Raw genomic sequence first — 17,100 nt, 5'->3', positions numbered from 1 at the left:
ATGAACATGGCCAATCTTTTTCTGACCATGTTAGAGTAGATTTAGGAAACCAGTTTGTCCCCAGCTCATCCAAACTCAACTGGTTTAAATCAAAGTACCGCTCTCATATAGAACAATTGCGGTTTATCATGCTGTGTTTTGTAATTTCTGATACAGTGCATCTCCTCCTACAGCAGAGCAGGACGCAGGCGGAAGCATTGGTTTAAAGCTGTAATGCTCCACACCCGCACTAGGGGGCAGTATGGGACTTGAAAACATGCACTGATAAAGCCAGTGCTTTGACTGGCCCGTGTTCGCTCTAAAAAATGGATGGAAATTTAAAGTCAAATTGATTTTATCCTCTATAAAAGCAATCCTCGAAGCACACATCAGCAATATCCCTGCCAAGCATGAAGATTACTTGAATTCAACAGCTTCTAAATAATCACATGTTCCGCAATTGTGGCTTCATTCGTGGAGCTCTAAAAAATAAGGAAGCGCACATAGCATGCTTAGCAGGATTAGTGGCTGCAGCACTTTGTTTTTACACAATAGTTCTTTTACAGATAGACACTGTTGCATTGTGAGATCTGTATCTTGGAAAGTTTGTGGTTGCTGGGAATGTACAGTGCAGCTGGGAAGAGAAATGGAGAAGTATACACTTTTGTAATCAAGTATTTAGAGAGAGTTTTATGCGTGTTTTTATTTGATTATTTGATAACTTAAAACTAGTGAGACATCTGAAAGTTTTACACCACATCTGTCAAAGGCCTGTTTTTAATTTGACACTGGTTTAACATAAGCCTTTCCTTAGGCCCACCCGATGTAGCCTGTTCTTCTGTGATAAAAATCGAATGTATAACAATTCTATTTTGTGTGTGTGTGTTTTGTGTGGGGATTCATATGTATGTATTGCAACATGTAGACATGCAAGTTCAGTCATGCACATTTTAGTATGCTAAAAAAACATCCGTTTAGGTTTCCACTTAAAATGCAGGTGTGCATGACCACGGCACTGACACATGAACAGAGACAATTAGAAGTGTCTGCAGATTATTTGTTAATTAAATAGGGGCTACCTTAACCACAAAGGTACAGCAGCTCACACCTCACAGTGCAACACTAACAGCTGCCAGGCCTTGTTCTGTGTGTGTTTGAGTGTGTATGTGAGAGAGAGAGAGAGAGAGAGGGGGCTGTTCATTAAGCAGCGCCATCTCTCCTGGGCTTGTCCACCTGCCTTGATCACGTTTGCATTAATAATGCATCGCAGAGCGCAGTAATACAACCATTACATTCGCTGCTCCTCTCAGCCTCTCGCTGGCAGCTCTGCCACCACAACATGGGGGGAGAAAAAAAAACTGTAATCTTTTTCTCCTTTATCCAGGCCTCCTCTATATTGCCACCCCAAAAGAACACAATTCTGCTGTATACACACACACACAAATACACACACACCAAAATGGCTTTACCCTCTCTCTTCTAGGTTCACTACACTTTGAAAAAAATACAGAAGACACGGCTTCCGCCAGATGAAAGTTGACCATTTGGAGTCGCAGTCTGAATAATGTGCATTCCACCGTCTGCTATGATGTGTACTGTCGCAACTACAGAACAACAGTGTTCGTTTCTCCGAGCGAAGGAGAAGTGCGGACCGATACAAGACTTTCCGCCTTTCAAGGTGACCATGAATTTTAACGGCAGCGGGAATAATTTAAAGGTGCAGGGGTCACATTTGATTATTGCTCCGTCCTGATAGGAATAGATGGGGTGAGATTTGCATAGATTTCCAAACTCCTTTAATTACATTTGAACCGTGCTAGAGGGCTCTGTGGAACAGCAGGTTTTTCATGGTAGAAGAGAAAAAGGCAGCGTTTCCAGGGATCAAATCGCGCTCTAAATTCACACAGTAATTGTCTTTGTGTAGGGGAACAGTATATCCAAACAGTCAATAGGAGAAACTGAAGCAGTGGCGGAGCGGCCATGGCTGCTCGCTGGCTGGGTAAATATTACTTATTATTTTCTAATGTAACACTCCTAAGCTGGAGCTCAGATTTCCATTTGGAAGCAAACATTAAGGAGATCCAGGAGTCATCCAAATGGCCAAGTAATTAATGTTACCGCGCACGCCCAAGATATTAGAATGTTAACAGTGTTGGAGCCATGTGATTCCGAATACAGAGTGAGGGCTTTATTACTGCGGCCCAGACAGGGGGTGACATCCCTCCTAATTGGGGACATCAGAGTTCCTGCTGCTGCGTCTTATCCTCAGTTCAGATCGCTCCTCTCTTTTTTTTTATTTATTCACTTTCCCTTCTCCCCCCTTCTTTCTCCTCTTCCCTCTCGCTCCTTATCACTGGGATCTGCTCTCATTAGCAGTCGGCTGTGGCGTCCCCCCCCAACCCACTCGTTTGCATTTCAAGTGGCGGCGCTGTGCGAGGAGCAGCCCCACGTTACCGTCAGGCAGGGAGAGAGAGAGAGGGTGAGAGAGTAAGAGATGGGAAGAGAGAGGGAGTCGTCGTACACAGTCGATGCTTCATCACGCCACCGCATCCCGACATCTGGGGCCATCTTTTTTTCCCATGAGCACCAGTGTGTCATTAACAGGATTAATCTGGGCCCTAATTTCCTAATGATTGCTGTTTTAATGTATGTGAACGAGTGCAGTCTCTTGACTCATTACCGCCAATTTGCCTGAGACACACATAATCAGACTCCCTAACAACCCACCAACATTTATTTTTGCTAATATGATTTTTTTTCTCTTTTCATCCCACTGTGGATAGAGCAAACACAGTTTAGTTCTGGCTGAGTGGATTCCTAATCATTGCTTACTGTACGCTTTACTGACACTGAATTACTTGCAAATCAGAAAAATCTCATTTACCTCTACATGTGTGGCCTGATGTTACTTTTTACATCCAATGGAGGCTACTTAGTGTGTTTCCTTGCGTTACGATGTACCTTACCATCCTGATGCACCAGCCCTCTGCAGCACTAAAGATGGGACATGACATGTCTGATTGGTTTTAGCAACTAGTGCCTACTCTTAACCTGCCTGTTCTCTCGTCCTGTGTCAAAGCTCCGGAGCTACATCAGAATTATCCCTTGTGATTAGTGAGTCGTCCTCAAACAGTTCTACAATATACTGTCACTTTTTATTGTGTGTGTGCTGGACGTTGATTTAGAAAACTTTGTGTTCATCCTGCCTGGTTTATCTGCAATGAAAATTTCCTCCATGACAATTTCATAGTTATTGTTTTTTCTAAAATGAAAATGAATTGGTTCCCTTAATGTTCATGTGTACAGTTTATATATAAGTTTGAATGATTTATGAAAACGCAGTTTTTTGTTCATACATTGCATGTCAGCAGTTTCAGAGGTCTGTTGAGCACTCAACACAATCTTCCAACCCAACTGCACAGCTTTCAAAATAAAAGCACTGTCATCAAGCTCAACATAAAGCACTACAGCAAAAAAAACAAAAACGTTTTTACTTTGAAGACAAGTGGCCAAACAGGAAGTGATTTTATGAATGTTGTCGCTACAGCACACTCTACACCAGTGAATGTCAGTGCTACTGTGCAACATGGTGAAACTAAAATAATCAGATTATCAAGATGATCTGGCATCGAGTTTCACCCAGTTGCTAACCACTGCTATATTTTATCTGAGGATAGAAGACATTGTTCTCGCTTCGCAGACTGAAGTCTCACGGCTACAGAGTGCTGGTCACCTGTTTAATCAAATTTTATTAAGATATCATGTGTCTAAATCACACCAAATTTGGCAGAGCTCTTTCCTTGGCCATCAACGATACAAATGTCAAGATAAGATCAACGCTTCTTGAGAAACGAGTTCCACATACAGAGAGACAGACAGATGTTGTTATGTTGATAAATTGTAAAATGCTGTGCAGACGTCAACAAAACTCAGTGTCATGATGCAATTACATCACAACCAGAGGCCTGCGTTTGAACACATGCTATACAATGTGAAGGAAACCCAGTAAGCCCACTTAAACATTAACATCAAGTGTACCATTGACTGGGGAAATGGTCGGGGTTTTGTGGCTATAGTGGTACCACACCATCCGATAAACACACAGATGTATTCAAGCCCCAGGGCAGCTGCAGGGCAGACCTGTGAAACCTGGCCACGGTGTCTTGGTTTGAGGGAAAAGTCTCAAAGAGATTCACCCAGGAGGATCGTCCGTGGCTTCTGTGACAGTTGACCTTTGACCCATCCCCCCTCCCATTCAGCAAAAAAAAAAGGGGTTCAGGTCGTATCTCTGCAGGTCAGCGGCCCTTGTGTGATTTCATAAAGACCAACCTGAATAGAGAGTGATGATGACACAATGTTTCAAATTAATGTTTGACATATATAACACTGTTCATGAAGGCTTGTTTTGCGTGTACATAAAGAGGCATAGACTACAATTGCAGGCATTAAGAATAATCATTTAAATTATTTCAATGCATAATTAGTTATCTGTTGATGTTCAACCTAAAACAAATGTGAATTGTCTGGTGAACAACAGGGAGAATGCTGAGGCATATTTAAAACTGAATTGACCTGAAAATCAAAGATGTGTGCATGTGCACAGCCACATTCAGGCACATTGTCATTAGTTATACAAACAGGTTTAATGGTCTCCCTGAAGAGGAAAGGTGTTGCTCACCTTGATATTTAGATGAGACGGAAAAGAAACACTGTGATTTGTTTTCTTATTTTCTTAATGACCAGTTACCTCCCTGACTGACAAATGGTTGAAGTAGTGTCCGATTTTTTATTTAGAGAGGTATTGTATTATAATGTACTGTAAAATGTCAGAAACTTAGAATAAATAATATTTAGGCGTTGAATATACTTGGTTATATTTCAATGCTATTTTTATTTGAAATAACCAAAACCAACCTGCTTTCCAATGTCATCATTAACTTTCTGCTGCTCCTACACATCGTGCCAATGTAAACAACAATCAATAGTCATTTGGGTCACTCAATATGCATTGTTTATGGATGGATGACAATAGATGCCATGTGCAATTCTTAAAGTGGTATTAAATCTGATAAAAAACAGAGCAAGACCCCTACACCGTACGGATCTACATTTGTATTATTTAACCGGGAGTTAGAGTCACCAATCAGCATAATAAAATAAATTAATAAATTAATATCAATGCACAGTGACAACAACTAGCCTGTAAGAGAGATGATGGTCAGAACATCGCTGTAGAAGACACACCATGAATACATTGCATACTCCCAGGTCACATCATCTTACCTGGAGAGGGTGTTCTGCTCCTCCCACGCTATGAAAATCATACGATGTAACAAGTTTGTTACCGTTCCACACAGCGCAGCACGTTTGAGAGGTGTCAAGAGTGGAAGCTGAATCTCAGTCTCCAACCTGCTGATAGTACAACACGCAGGACCCCAATATTTGAAAACCAGTGTGATAGGCATTTAAACATAGCTGAAATCTGAGTTCATCTGTGACGAAATATTAATTAAAGCACTTTAAATGCCAGCCTGCTAATTGGTTTGCACCTGCATACGAGGAGCAGATTTCATGATTAATTTTATCCCCGGCTCACCCCTCTATGCCCGGTAACTCCTGGTACAAGTGGAGAAGTGCAGGGTAAATATTGAATCTGGGACTAAACTCCTGCCGTATACGGCAGCGCAGGGAGAAGAAGTGTGAGAGTTGAGAAGCTGTCCTAATTAAGAAGCTGTAATCAGGCTTGGAGCTAGAGGGTAACTCCCGGGGTATCATTTGTGATATTAAACCATGCTGTCCTCCTCCTTCTGTTTGTTGTGCCTCACTGGCTGGAGCTTATCCCTTTTAATATAGCCGCAAATATGCAAATGGCCATTTCAATATACCAAACCTTCGATAGCTATCCCCTTTTAATTCAACAAAAGTCAAGAGCAGGACCTTGTCAGTCAGACTCCATCTCCCCTCATAACAATACTAATGTTTTCCCATTATGCACAGTCCAACTAATTAAAGGGAAGTTTGTGGAGAGTAGGATTTGCGGCTCCCAGGAGGGTGCCGGACACCGCTTCTCTCAGGACTGGCCCCAGGCAGGTCTCCAAATTGTTTGCTTACACTCGTCACATCTTCATAAAATCATGCAAATGTGGAAATGCACACAACAAACATCTTGGGTCCAGTGTAGCCCAGCTCCCCTGGCGGAGGCAATACTCTCCACACGAGCAGCCATGGAATGAAAAGCTCAGCATCGCTGTCTGTGAATGGATGATGCAGGTTGTGTGCAGGGTTCGAAAGGCCAAGTACCCCACAATGAGATAGCAGCATTTATATCCTTGCTACAAAATTCATAAATAATGGATGAATCTGTAGATCTCTAGCATCCTGTGCATCTACATGTCACAAGTGACTCAATGATGATGCCATAAAGCAGAGCTAAAGTGGTTTAAGGTCTATTCTGTGGAAGTCTCAGGATAAAGAGGGCTAAGAGAACCGAGGGACACACTTTCTCCAGTATTCCCCCGCCGCCCATGGGGAATAAGAGAGGAAGAAAAACTCTGCTCTCAGCTGCTTAACCTCCCGACTAAAAACAACCCAAGAACACTGTTACTGCCAGCTGATGGTGGGAGTTTCAACAGCACAGCACAGGGCCCTTTGCACTTCTTCTCTTCATTTCTCGAGCTAACTTCTGAAACAGATCAGTTCTAAGCTGCAGAAACAACATCATTTCTGAAGAAGCGTGGACAGCTTCGATTAAACAAACACAATTGTTGCAGAGAAATTAAATAGGGGCAAAATAACAATTTGCAATAAATACATTTATTGCAAATTGTCAACCGATGATTGTTTGACTCCGATTTTATTGCAGACATTTTGCACATGTTAATAGAATACACAGTGTACTGGCTAACGTAGCTTAGATTATGACAAGTAATGGGTAAAGAGCTTTTAATGAATATGAACCCTGCATCATTTCTGTACAGTTGGGTCTGGAATATTTCCAGAGTTTGCCTTATATGAACAATGCAAGCTAGTGGCCCAGCAGGCAAATTCTGCTGCAGGATTTTACATGTTTTGTTTAAAGCACTTCGACAACAGCAACGGCCCTTATCACCAAAAATTCCCTTGAAATCTTTGTCTCTGTTTCCTATGTGTATACCAGCGCCTTTTTCATCCTTAAATATTTGTATTATTTTAGTTTTTTTTTGCGTTTGTCACATGTTTGAAATGTAGTCAACACACACACCCCAGGTAATCTGCTGTATTCTCACATGGGCTAGTTCAGACATTATCTGGAGATGTGATTTAGGGCCTGGCAGCAAAAACTCTGGAAAAAGTCAACAGCAACTAACTCTTTCATATGCGTTCTCACCTAGGCTACAACCCATCACGTGTGGAAGACATGCAGCTTTAGAGTTGTTACTTAGTTCTGTGTGTTTTTTGTGCAAATAGCAATTAGTGTGTATTTTCCTGCCCGTGCTTGATGCATTTCTATGTAATTGGCTCATGCTGGGTGAATTTAGAGCCCATTTCTGCATTTGACAAATGAGTGTTTTCTGTGTTTGGTTATGTTTTTTCTGTTTTGCTATGTGTTATGTATTTGCTGTGAATTTGAATGTGTTGCTCAGTATTTGTTGTCAAATTGTTGTTTTTGTCATTACATTGCATCTTGTCCATTATCATGTCCTGAGCTCTAAGGTCCACCAAGCCAGTGCCTCAGGGTTTGCACTGTGCACTCACTTTAAAGTAACCTAAACGCAGCCTCACCCTCGATGTATGATTGAATCTGATTATTGTTGGAATACTTTGTTTAATCACTTGCGAAAAGCAGTACAGAGCTGTAAAGCCCGACTGAATTCATTGTGAGCTTCAATCACACAGAGACGTTAATAGGCCTCATGCCTGACTTGACAGTTGCTTGGAGGTGTTACCTCTAGTAGACTGCAGTGCTGGGCTATGACCTGTTAGTAAGCGTAGTCAGATGCATCCCTGTAGGTGCAAATGAGGTGAAAATGAGGATCAGATAGACGGCTGAGACCATGGATTCACAGTGTTGTTTTTTCTTTCTGTCATGTGCTCCTTGAAACAGATGATTAAGTGGGATAGGGGCTCAATACAGATGCCAAAAAAATCAAGAAAAAAACCTCCCAGCCAGTAGAATAAAGAATAAAGCAAGGTGGACTTGCCGCTGCATCAGTCTGGCACACGTACCTTTTAACTTGCTGGGTAAACTCAGCCACCCTCCTGCCCCTTCAAATAGCTGAGGAAAAAGCTCCTTCGCTAGCTGTTCAATTATTGATCGAGAGTAAAAAGCTTGTGGGTTCATTAAGATCATAGATATGCTTGGGGTAATGCTCCAAAGCTGGGGTAACTGCACAGCACTTAGTCACAGATGGCCTGGTAACAGTGCTCAATAGCTGGGAGGAAGGAGCGCAGACAGGAGCTTCTGTCTCACACTGAACCTGGTATTGGTGTACCATTAAACACTGAGCCAGACTGCTTCTGCTAAGGATCTGTGTATCTGCTCGAGGGGAGCTCAAAGCAACAGCCACAGACAACCTCCTCAAGGACGCCACATAAACGTCACCTCTTACTCTTGTTAGAGGGAACCCTCGATCGCACGATGCTGTGTGTGAATTAAGCCTGTCGTTTTTGCTAAAGCACATGAATATCCATATGGGCGATGGAGTCAAAGCACAGCAGATTTTTTTCACTCTGAGCATCACAGAATGGAAAGGTGCCACAGCCAACACGCGTCGACCCACATCTGCTCTGAGCGGCAATGGCACCACATGACATTATATGACAATCCTGCATGATGGGCGCAGACACTGCACCCCTGGAGTCAATTTATTGGGGGAGTTTACATTTCAGGGAGTTAGGCTGAGGGGCTGGCTGTGGAACAGTGAAGCCAGGTAATGGGTCTCTCAACGGAGGCAAGTGCAATATGAAACAAGAGGCTGTTTCATTAAAAAAAACCTGCTATCTAGGTCACTGGAACTAACTGCATAAAGATCACTGAATTATTAACTATAATTGGTGCACCTACTTGAAAAAGACTGACTCAAATGAAGGGGTCTTTAATTGTAAGTTTTGAAAAAAGGGATTCTGTTTACAAAACTAGCCCCAATTACACTGGAAAACATGCAACGCTATATTAAACCACAGAACGCCCTCTCTGCTTAACTTATTCATGTTAAATTGGCAACAATATACAGCAGATCATGATTATAAATAACACAATGATTGTTGTCTCCTGACTGCCGAGCAAAAATATGAATGCTAAGATGAAAAGATTTCTCTTGACTCGCAGCACTGTATGTTCATAATTAAGTCAGACGGAGGACTTTTCCATTCCCCCTGAGGTGGACCAGGTTAAATTGAGTTGAAAATGAGATTTTAGCATCTCCTGCAATAATAGCAGGGAGCTGAACTTGGGTATGATCTCTGTTAATAGAGTGAGAGCACAGGAGAATTTGGTGTTACTCTGTGAATAGAGGCAGAGCAGGTGGAAACTGGGATCCTTTTCATGAACAGACATGAAGTCAATTAGACAGGAGAGAGGGAGTGTGAAGATTGGAGGAAGGAGAGTGTGCTCGTAGAATCTAGAGCCTTGGTTAGCGGTGTTTTGGTAGACGTCACGTGACGGGGAGGAGGCAGATTTGGCACAGAACCAGGATTGTTAAAGAAAACTAATTCAGCCCCAACAAATATGAAAGGAATTGTTCATTATTCATTCCTGATTGTACTTTGACTAAGAATAGGAGTGACATGAAAGTCCTTTTTTTCCTCCATCGTCTTCCCAATTAGGCTTTTCGTTTTCATTGAAAACCGGTACCTATATAAATCTATACGGGTATTAAACATGATTGTTGTGGGTTAATACATTCACATTCTACATGGCGTATCTAGCCCTTCTCATCTAAGGCTTATACATTCTTCTAATACCAAGTCATAAACTGAATGCAGCTATTTTCTGCCTGTTGGTTTTCCTGAATCAGATTTTCAAATAAGCAACTTGAGCTAGAAGCAAAAAAAAGGAGTATAAAGTCAAGCCAGATGGTCATGACGACAACAGCCAATCACAGTTCTCCACTCGGGACACACAAAACAACTAGCTTTTATGCTGATGTAACATGCTAGTTGTCCATGCAGTGCTGAAGGGACGTTTAAGGCAAAAGAAGTTCACGACTAGAATGACCACTTGAGGGTTTCCCCAGCTGTCTCTGCCTCCTCTCTCCAGGACCATTCAGATGTTTGACGTCAGACAGGACCTGATCTGCATTAACATGATTTGAGTGGCCAGTCTGTGCACTTGACTTGAATTTGATTGGCTGCTGCCTGCACTGTTGCTTGAAAACTTCCACCGGATACAGTGTAAGTAAAGTCAAGCAACAGAACCACAATTTGATAACACAACACATGACGTCGCCATATTCAAAGGGAATGAGCCAGCGTTTCTATAAATCCAACATGTACGTGTGACTCAGACAGGAGCAAAAGGAATTTACAGGTCAACAAGTTAGCATATGGAAAGGACTGAAAATAAATGACAGCAGTCCTAATGATTTACAACTATTGATTATTCACATTTTTGATTAATTTGCTGATATTTTACCATATCAGGTTAATAATCAATAATATGGGCTAAAGATGTTAGAAAATATTGAATTATAATAAAAAACATACAAACCAAAATATATGTATGTATAGGTTATACCGGCAGGTGTCTTTATTCATATGATCAGCAATAAGGAACCCAGATTTTATTTAACAGAGGACTAAAAACAAGCCATTTAAAAAAGAAAAAAATGAAATTATTGATTATTAAAATTCTTGCTGCTGATTTTTTTAAGACAAATTATGCATTTACCTTGTATACATAACATTTCAACAGAGATTGATATTAATTAGAAATTCTATAATAATAATAATATAAATAGCCTTTTTCAACAATATCTTGTTCACAATTTCAGTTAAATATTATGTCCTTTTGCTACAAAATATTGTGACAATTCACAATTTTACAGACTAATTGACTCACTATGGTTTCACTTACACAGTACTGCCTTTCAGTATTTAAGGAAATAATGATCTAACCCTCATCCTCTTTTTCAGATTGTGTGCCCTTGAGTGTTTACTACACTGTTGCACACCGGGGGTCGGAGAGTGTCTTTCAATTAAACCTGATGTCTTTAACATTCCAAATATGCAATTAAGCTAATTGGTAAGATGACTCTTTGTGATCCATTGTGGAGGATGATAAGGGGCAGGCCTCATCAGTCGCCTCCCAGCCCAGTTCATTGGCCTCTCGCTGTAATCTGCTTCACTAGGCGCACTCTTGCCCTCCCCATTAGGACTATCCCCAGTGGAGAGCCTTTTCCTGCATTACACTGTAACAGGCTTTGTTAATAATACATTAATGAAGAGCTGCTCCTCCAGATTAGGTGGTGGCCCCTGTGATAATGGGGAGCTGGAAGAGGGCCAGGCAATCACCTCACTGTTGTAATCTAACCTTGGGTTAAATAAGCTTTTGTTAGTGAGAGACAGAGAGACAGAGAGAGAGAGAGAGAGAGAGAGAGAGAGAGAGAGAGAGAGAGAGAGAGAGAGAGAGAGAGAGAGAGAGAGGGTGAGAGAGGAGGGGTTGACAGAGAGCACTCGCCCAAGGAAATGTAAATGACTCTTTTGTCTCAGACATGGGTGAAAATATGAAACGGTGAGCAGGCAGAATTAGAGCCAGCTGCTGTTTGTGGCCTCGCCGTACGTAGCGGTGGAAACACAATTACCAGAGAGTGTCGGCGCTGACAGGTGACGGCTGCTCTGCCTGTGAAACCCTGCAGACAGGCTCAAATGCAGCAGTGTCAGCGGAGTGCGTGGCAGGGATCGTTCCACGTGTGTCAAATTCCCCCCCCTGTTCGCCGTGAGTGACGGTCCGCGCTCCCGCACAAGATGTACTGCACCGCTGTTTGGGATCCCTGCTTGTTAATGTATTCTGATGCACGCAATCAACAAACAATAAACACCAGGAAAAATGCCAAAGAGTTTGGCTTAAATATTTTAAATACCCTCTGCTCCTTTTTGAACGGTGTTCACTCTCAGGATGTATAGGCTTGTCTCGGCGGCGTGCTGTTTTGGCAGCCTCTTTCCCGCCCTGTCTGTCTCCTAATAGAAATCTTGAGAGAAATATCAGAAGGAGATTTTAATCACAGGGGTGTTGTGCGTGCTTACTTATCTGAGCCACAAAGGAAGAAAGAATTTCCAGCCGACGCTGTCACCCCTCTCGTACGGCAGCCTCTGTCAGTGAGGAATGTGCCTTAAGACACATCTCCGATTCCGGCTATGTAACACTTGCCAAACTGCAGGAAACTTAACAGCAGCCGAGAACAAACGGAATGAGGAAGCGATAGGAAAATAAGATCGAATGAAATGTTTCCTAGAGTCAAATACAGTATGTTAAAGGAGAGCCTTGAGAGAAAACATTCAGGGGGAGAAGGTAAACACAACCATTAAGTTTCTAACTGAGACAAGAGTGCACAGGGAATTTGGATCGTGCTTTTGTCTCATGATCCCCCCCCACAAACACACACACACACACACACACACACACACCCAACCAACCACCCCCTGCTCCAATACCCACCAACCTACCCAGCCTACCTCCTCCTTCCAACCCAGTCTTTGTTTTGTTTTGCACCTGAGGGTGTTTTGATGGGAGCAAATTTTTTTTTTTTAATCCACCACTCAAGTGTTTAATTTGAACATCTGAAGATGAATCAGAGCCACCAGTTTGAAAGGGGTGAACTGACGAATCACCACGCGGCATGGTGCTGAAAGCGGCGTGGATCCATAGCCGTGACGTCCCCCGTCTGAAAGTTACGGCCAAGATTTCAAGACAAATTCCAATACTTTTGTGTGTAATAAATAAATAACAGCACAAATAAAACTTTGGGGAGTGGATTAAAAATAAAGAGCGGCTGCCAGAGTAAAGTCAGTCGCGTTCAATTAAGCCCTAATAACCAATGTTCTTTCTCAAGTTGGGGTAATTCGAAACTCCCTGATGTTTTCATACAGGCCTTTTCTACTCATCTCCACATAAAAGGGGCAGTTCAGAAATTGTTGTCCCAAAGTAAGTTCTAAAAGACCTTCAAATCATTAAGTATGAATTTTCAAAGAGCTGCCGATTGAAAGCCAATGGGAAAGTCCTCACACTTTTATCTAGGATGTTAAAGAAAAAGATGAGGATCTTGAGTCTGGGCCTTTCAGATAAGTGAATATATTTAATTTTTGAAAGAATCACAGACTTGGTGTCTTTGGTCCTCATGCCTACTGGGACTGAGGCGTGAAGAAGTCAAAGTTTTTTTCCCCCCCTCCCTCTCTCTCCATCTCTCACCCTGCTATACTCATAAAGAGGAATAGGCCCTAAAACCTCACTGGGCCTCTAAGTTGATTTATTTATCAGGTCTACTCTGCTCCCGAGTGATGGCTGTGTGTGATGGATACCCAGGGGTGGGTCTTCTTGGAGTACCCCTTCCCCCCCTCCCCCCTTCCCGCTCGTCCTCCTCCTCTGCGCTCCCTCGCCGTGGCTTCACAGCTCACGCCTGACACCGGGCTTTCATCGCGGGGCACGACTCAGGCCTCGACGTCTAATGAATGCCGAGTTGCTGCTGGTAACATTTGCAAAGGACGTGACTGACCAGGCCATTAAAAGCAGACAGGTTGGGCTTCACGTTCCCGCAAGCCCCCTCCGCTGTGTGGCTCAGGCGTGGCGCTGCACTGCAACGTCCCACACATACGCCACAGATGTTCATTCAGCCCTGGGAGAGCTCTTTGTCGCCGAGCCAAAACTGCAATCCAAGACTCTCCTGGAAACCACACATGCAACACAACAACAACAACAAAAAAAACTCCCTCATTAACCTGACATGGAAAGAAAGAAGGATGAAAAAACTGTAAGTGTGTGAAAAACACTGGCACTCGTTCTCTTGGAAAAAAGAGAACTTTTAGGGCCTGCCGTTGTCTATAGTCCCAAAGAGTCCTTTTGTTATTTGTTCCAAAATGGCTGCTGTTGGTAACAGAAAACATTTGTTTGTTGTTGTTTAGTTTTTGTTGCTGTGTTGCAACGTGTGAACGGCGCCGGGACCCGCCGATCGAGAGAACATCTGGCTTTGCTGCATAGCTGAAAGGGTACACATATATTATACATGACATTCTGTACATCTGCCAAAGAACCAGCCTGTATGTTCCTCAATCAGTGCAAACACACAATAATACACCACGTCTGTGGTATTTACTACGAGCCAAGAATCACAAATACTCCATCACAAATACTCCATGTCCATATCAAAATCCCACTTAGTTTGAATGGGATCCTTTATGACTGAGTTCTTAGCTCGGTGGGTTTTGACGCACCCGCTGTAGGGGCACAGTTAAATATTGAGTTTACCAATTAGGAAGATTCGGTGAGAAAGCAGATGGATTGCCAACGGTGTTACAGTCGACACCTGAATTCTGTCAATGATGACACCATGCTCGGGTATGAGGATAATTTAGCTGAAACCATCAACTTTCTCGACATAATAATCACCTTGCTTACCTGAAGAAAATCCACCTTAGTGTTACCCTCTCTTGTAATGTGCAGATATAATGTTAGTACAAGACGTGACAATCCTTCAATATTAACACTGGGATACAAACCTGTCCGGTGTTACAAGCAGCCACCTGAACACTCAACGGGAATTCCTCTGGGTCTGGGTAAGTGAGGTGCAGCTCAACATCTGTTTCATGGCTATTAAGATAACAGGAACTCTTCCATCCCCTCAAAACCAGCAGAAGAAAACAAACTAAACTCCAGCAGATGCTATCTTCTCAAAGAAATAAGATTAATACTGAAACGTACCTATTCAAATTTGAGAAATGGATTAGTAATATAGGGAAATGTCTGTGTAATTGTAGGCAAAACAAAGAGAAAGGGATCTGACAACCGACATATAACTCGTTCACATTTATGTATCCCAATATCCATATTGTAATAGATGAGATGTAAAAGTAGGAAAAGCAGTAAAATAAACCAACTGCAGGGTTCTTTTGGCTTTTACAGAAAATAAAATTCGTGATAAATAAAAATATTTATATGAAGCAGGTCCATTAACTGATTTAATAAACTGTCCACAATGGCCTAATACATCTGAAGATATAGAAAAACTATGGGTACCAGTGTTTTAAAGTCACATTGCACATTTGCATTATATTTACTAGATATTCTGCGCTAACCGCATTCGTCACTCTTCATTCCTACATCCGACCCAATCAGAAGCAGGAAGCAGACGGGTCTTTAGGGTGAGAAGAAAACAAACGTTGTTTTGTGCAAATGTGAATTCTACAACTTAGCCAGAGCTAATATGAGGCTAAGCTAAGGCTGAATTAGCTAAATTAAGCCTTTGTCCACGCTAATGTGTAGACGAGGCATATTATGTATCAAGTTCTTTTCAATATGACCTTCACTGATGGAGGAGCAGCTCCTTGTAGGTCTGTTCTTGGGAAGCTACACCAGCACTGAAGGTCCAAGCGACTGAAGTACACACCCATTTAATATGGTTGAAGCCTCGTACTTGCTTCTTGTTCACTTGAATGTTTCAATGCACCTTTAAACTGAAAAAACAATACAGCTTATTATCAGTGTTGTACTAATCAAGACACACAGGATAACTATGTTTCTTTTAAAACACATTGAAGTAAACAACCTGTACATGAAGCTTTTCAGACACAGATGCAGAGTGTCCACACTGCTGCCTACAATCACACTATATACACACAATACCCAGTCCTGGATAGATGAGGTGAATTCAGTAGGGAGTAATGCATCTCACTGTTGGCTTGCAGTCCAAAATATGTCATATTGTTTCCCTGACACAACACCGCACATCTCTTGCCTTATGTGTCACATCTACTTTCTGTCAACCGGGGCAAGTGTGTACACAGAAAGTAGCATGATCCGGGCTCTGTTCTCACAGGAAAGTTTCACCCTTACGCGCCGTCTAGCCGTGAGAGTGATAATTGGGTAATGAGTAAATAAACAGCTGGAGTCCCTGTTTTTTTTCCTCGTCGAGTAAAAATTGTTAAATGTACAATGAGAACGAGGACGCGACGCGCACGCAGCTACAGAGCCATAATGCACATACACATACACAGAGACACACAAATATAGGTACAACACACACACACACACACACACACACACACAAAGTCCTCTCCGATGCTCCCTCCAACACTACAGAGGTAAACTTGTCATGGAGGGAGCAGCTATTTGGGGGCCATCTTGTTGTGTGTGTGTCTCCCTGGCTGAACTGCAGGGAACAATGACAGGAAGGAAGCAGGCTGGAGGTGAGTGAGGTGTGAGAGCCCTAAGAGTGTGTATCCAAACCCTAATTAACTCTCTGCTGCTTCCTCTCTCCCTGGCATTTCTGCCTTCCTGGGGCACATGCCAGTTACACGGATGGTGTGTATTTATGCATGCAAGTGTGTGGATGTGTATGTGTGTGTTTGCAGGCGCCATAATACCACTGTCACCGCCGTTTGTTCCTGTGCTCTCCCAGCACCCTCCCCTCGCCCCCTCTCCCTGTTCGCCTGGCACGCCTGCCGTCCTGTGTCAGGTTTTTCGTGAAGCGTCCCAAAGCCACCGGATGGAGCATAATTACCCTCTGCTCGCTGCGAACCCTTGTCCCCCAAACAAGAGCCTTCTTAGGCTGTATCCCTAAACAAACCAGCACACTCCCTCCTCCCCCTCCCCATGTGCCACCCCACTCATTATGGGTGTTCTTCCCACTGCAGACCTGGTCAGAGAGTGTCCCTGAGTCTGACAGCAGCTTTTTAATGACATCTCAACATGGTAAATGTTCTCTAACAATACTGTCTTGTATGGTAGATTCTGACCCTCTTCTTTCAGCAGGAAAGGCAGCTATAAGTACGACCTAAGACAGCGGCCTGCTGCTTAGTGTATAAATGTATAAGACTAACACAAGAATAAGCGTTTATTTATCCAGAGGTGCAGCACTCGCCCGCCCCTCCGTTTGCGAAGCCAATTGCTTTTGAGTAGCCTTGCCAGAACTTGATGCGAGCCATTAAAGGCAG

The sequence above is a fragment of the Pleuronectes platessa genome, chromosome 9, assembly GCF_947347685.1.
Source record: "Pleuronectes platessa chromosome 9, fPlePla1.1, whole genome shotgun sequence".
NCBI lineage: Eukaryota > Metazoa > Chordata > Actinopteri > Pleuronectiformes > Pleuronectidae > Pleuronectes > Pleuronectes platessa.
This window is presented reverse-complemented; position numbering follows the sequence as displayed.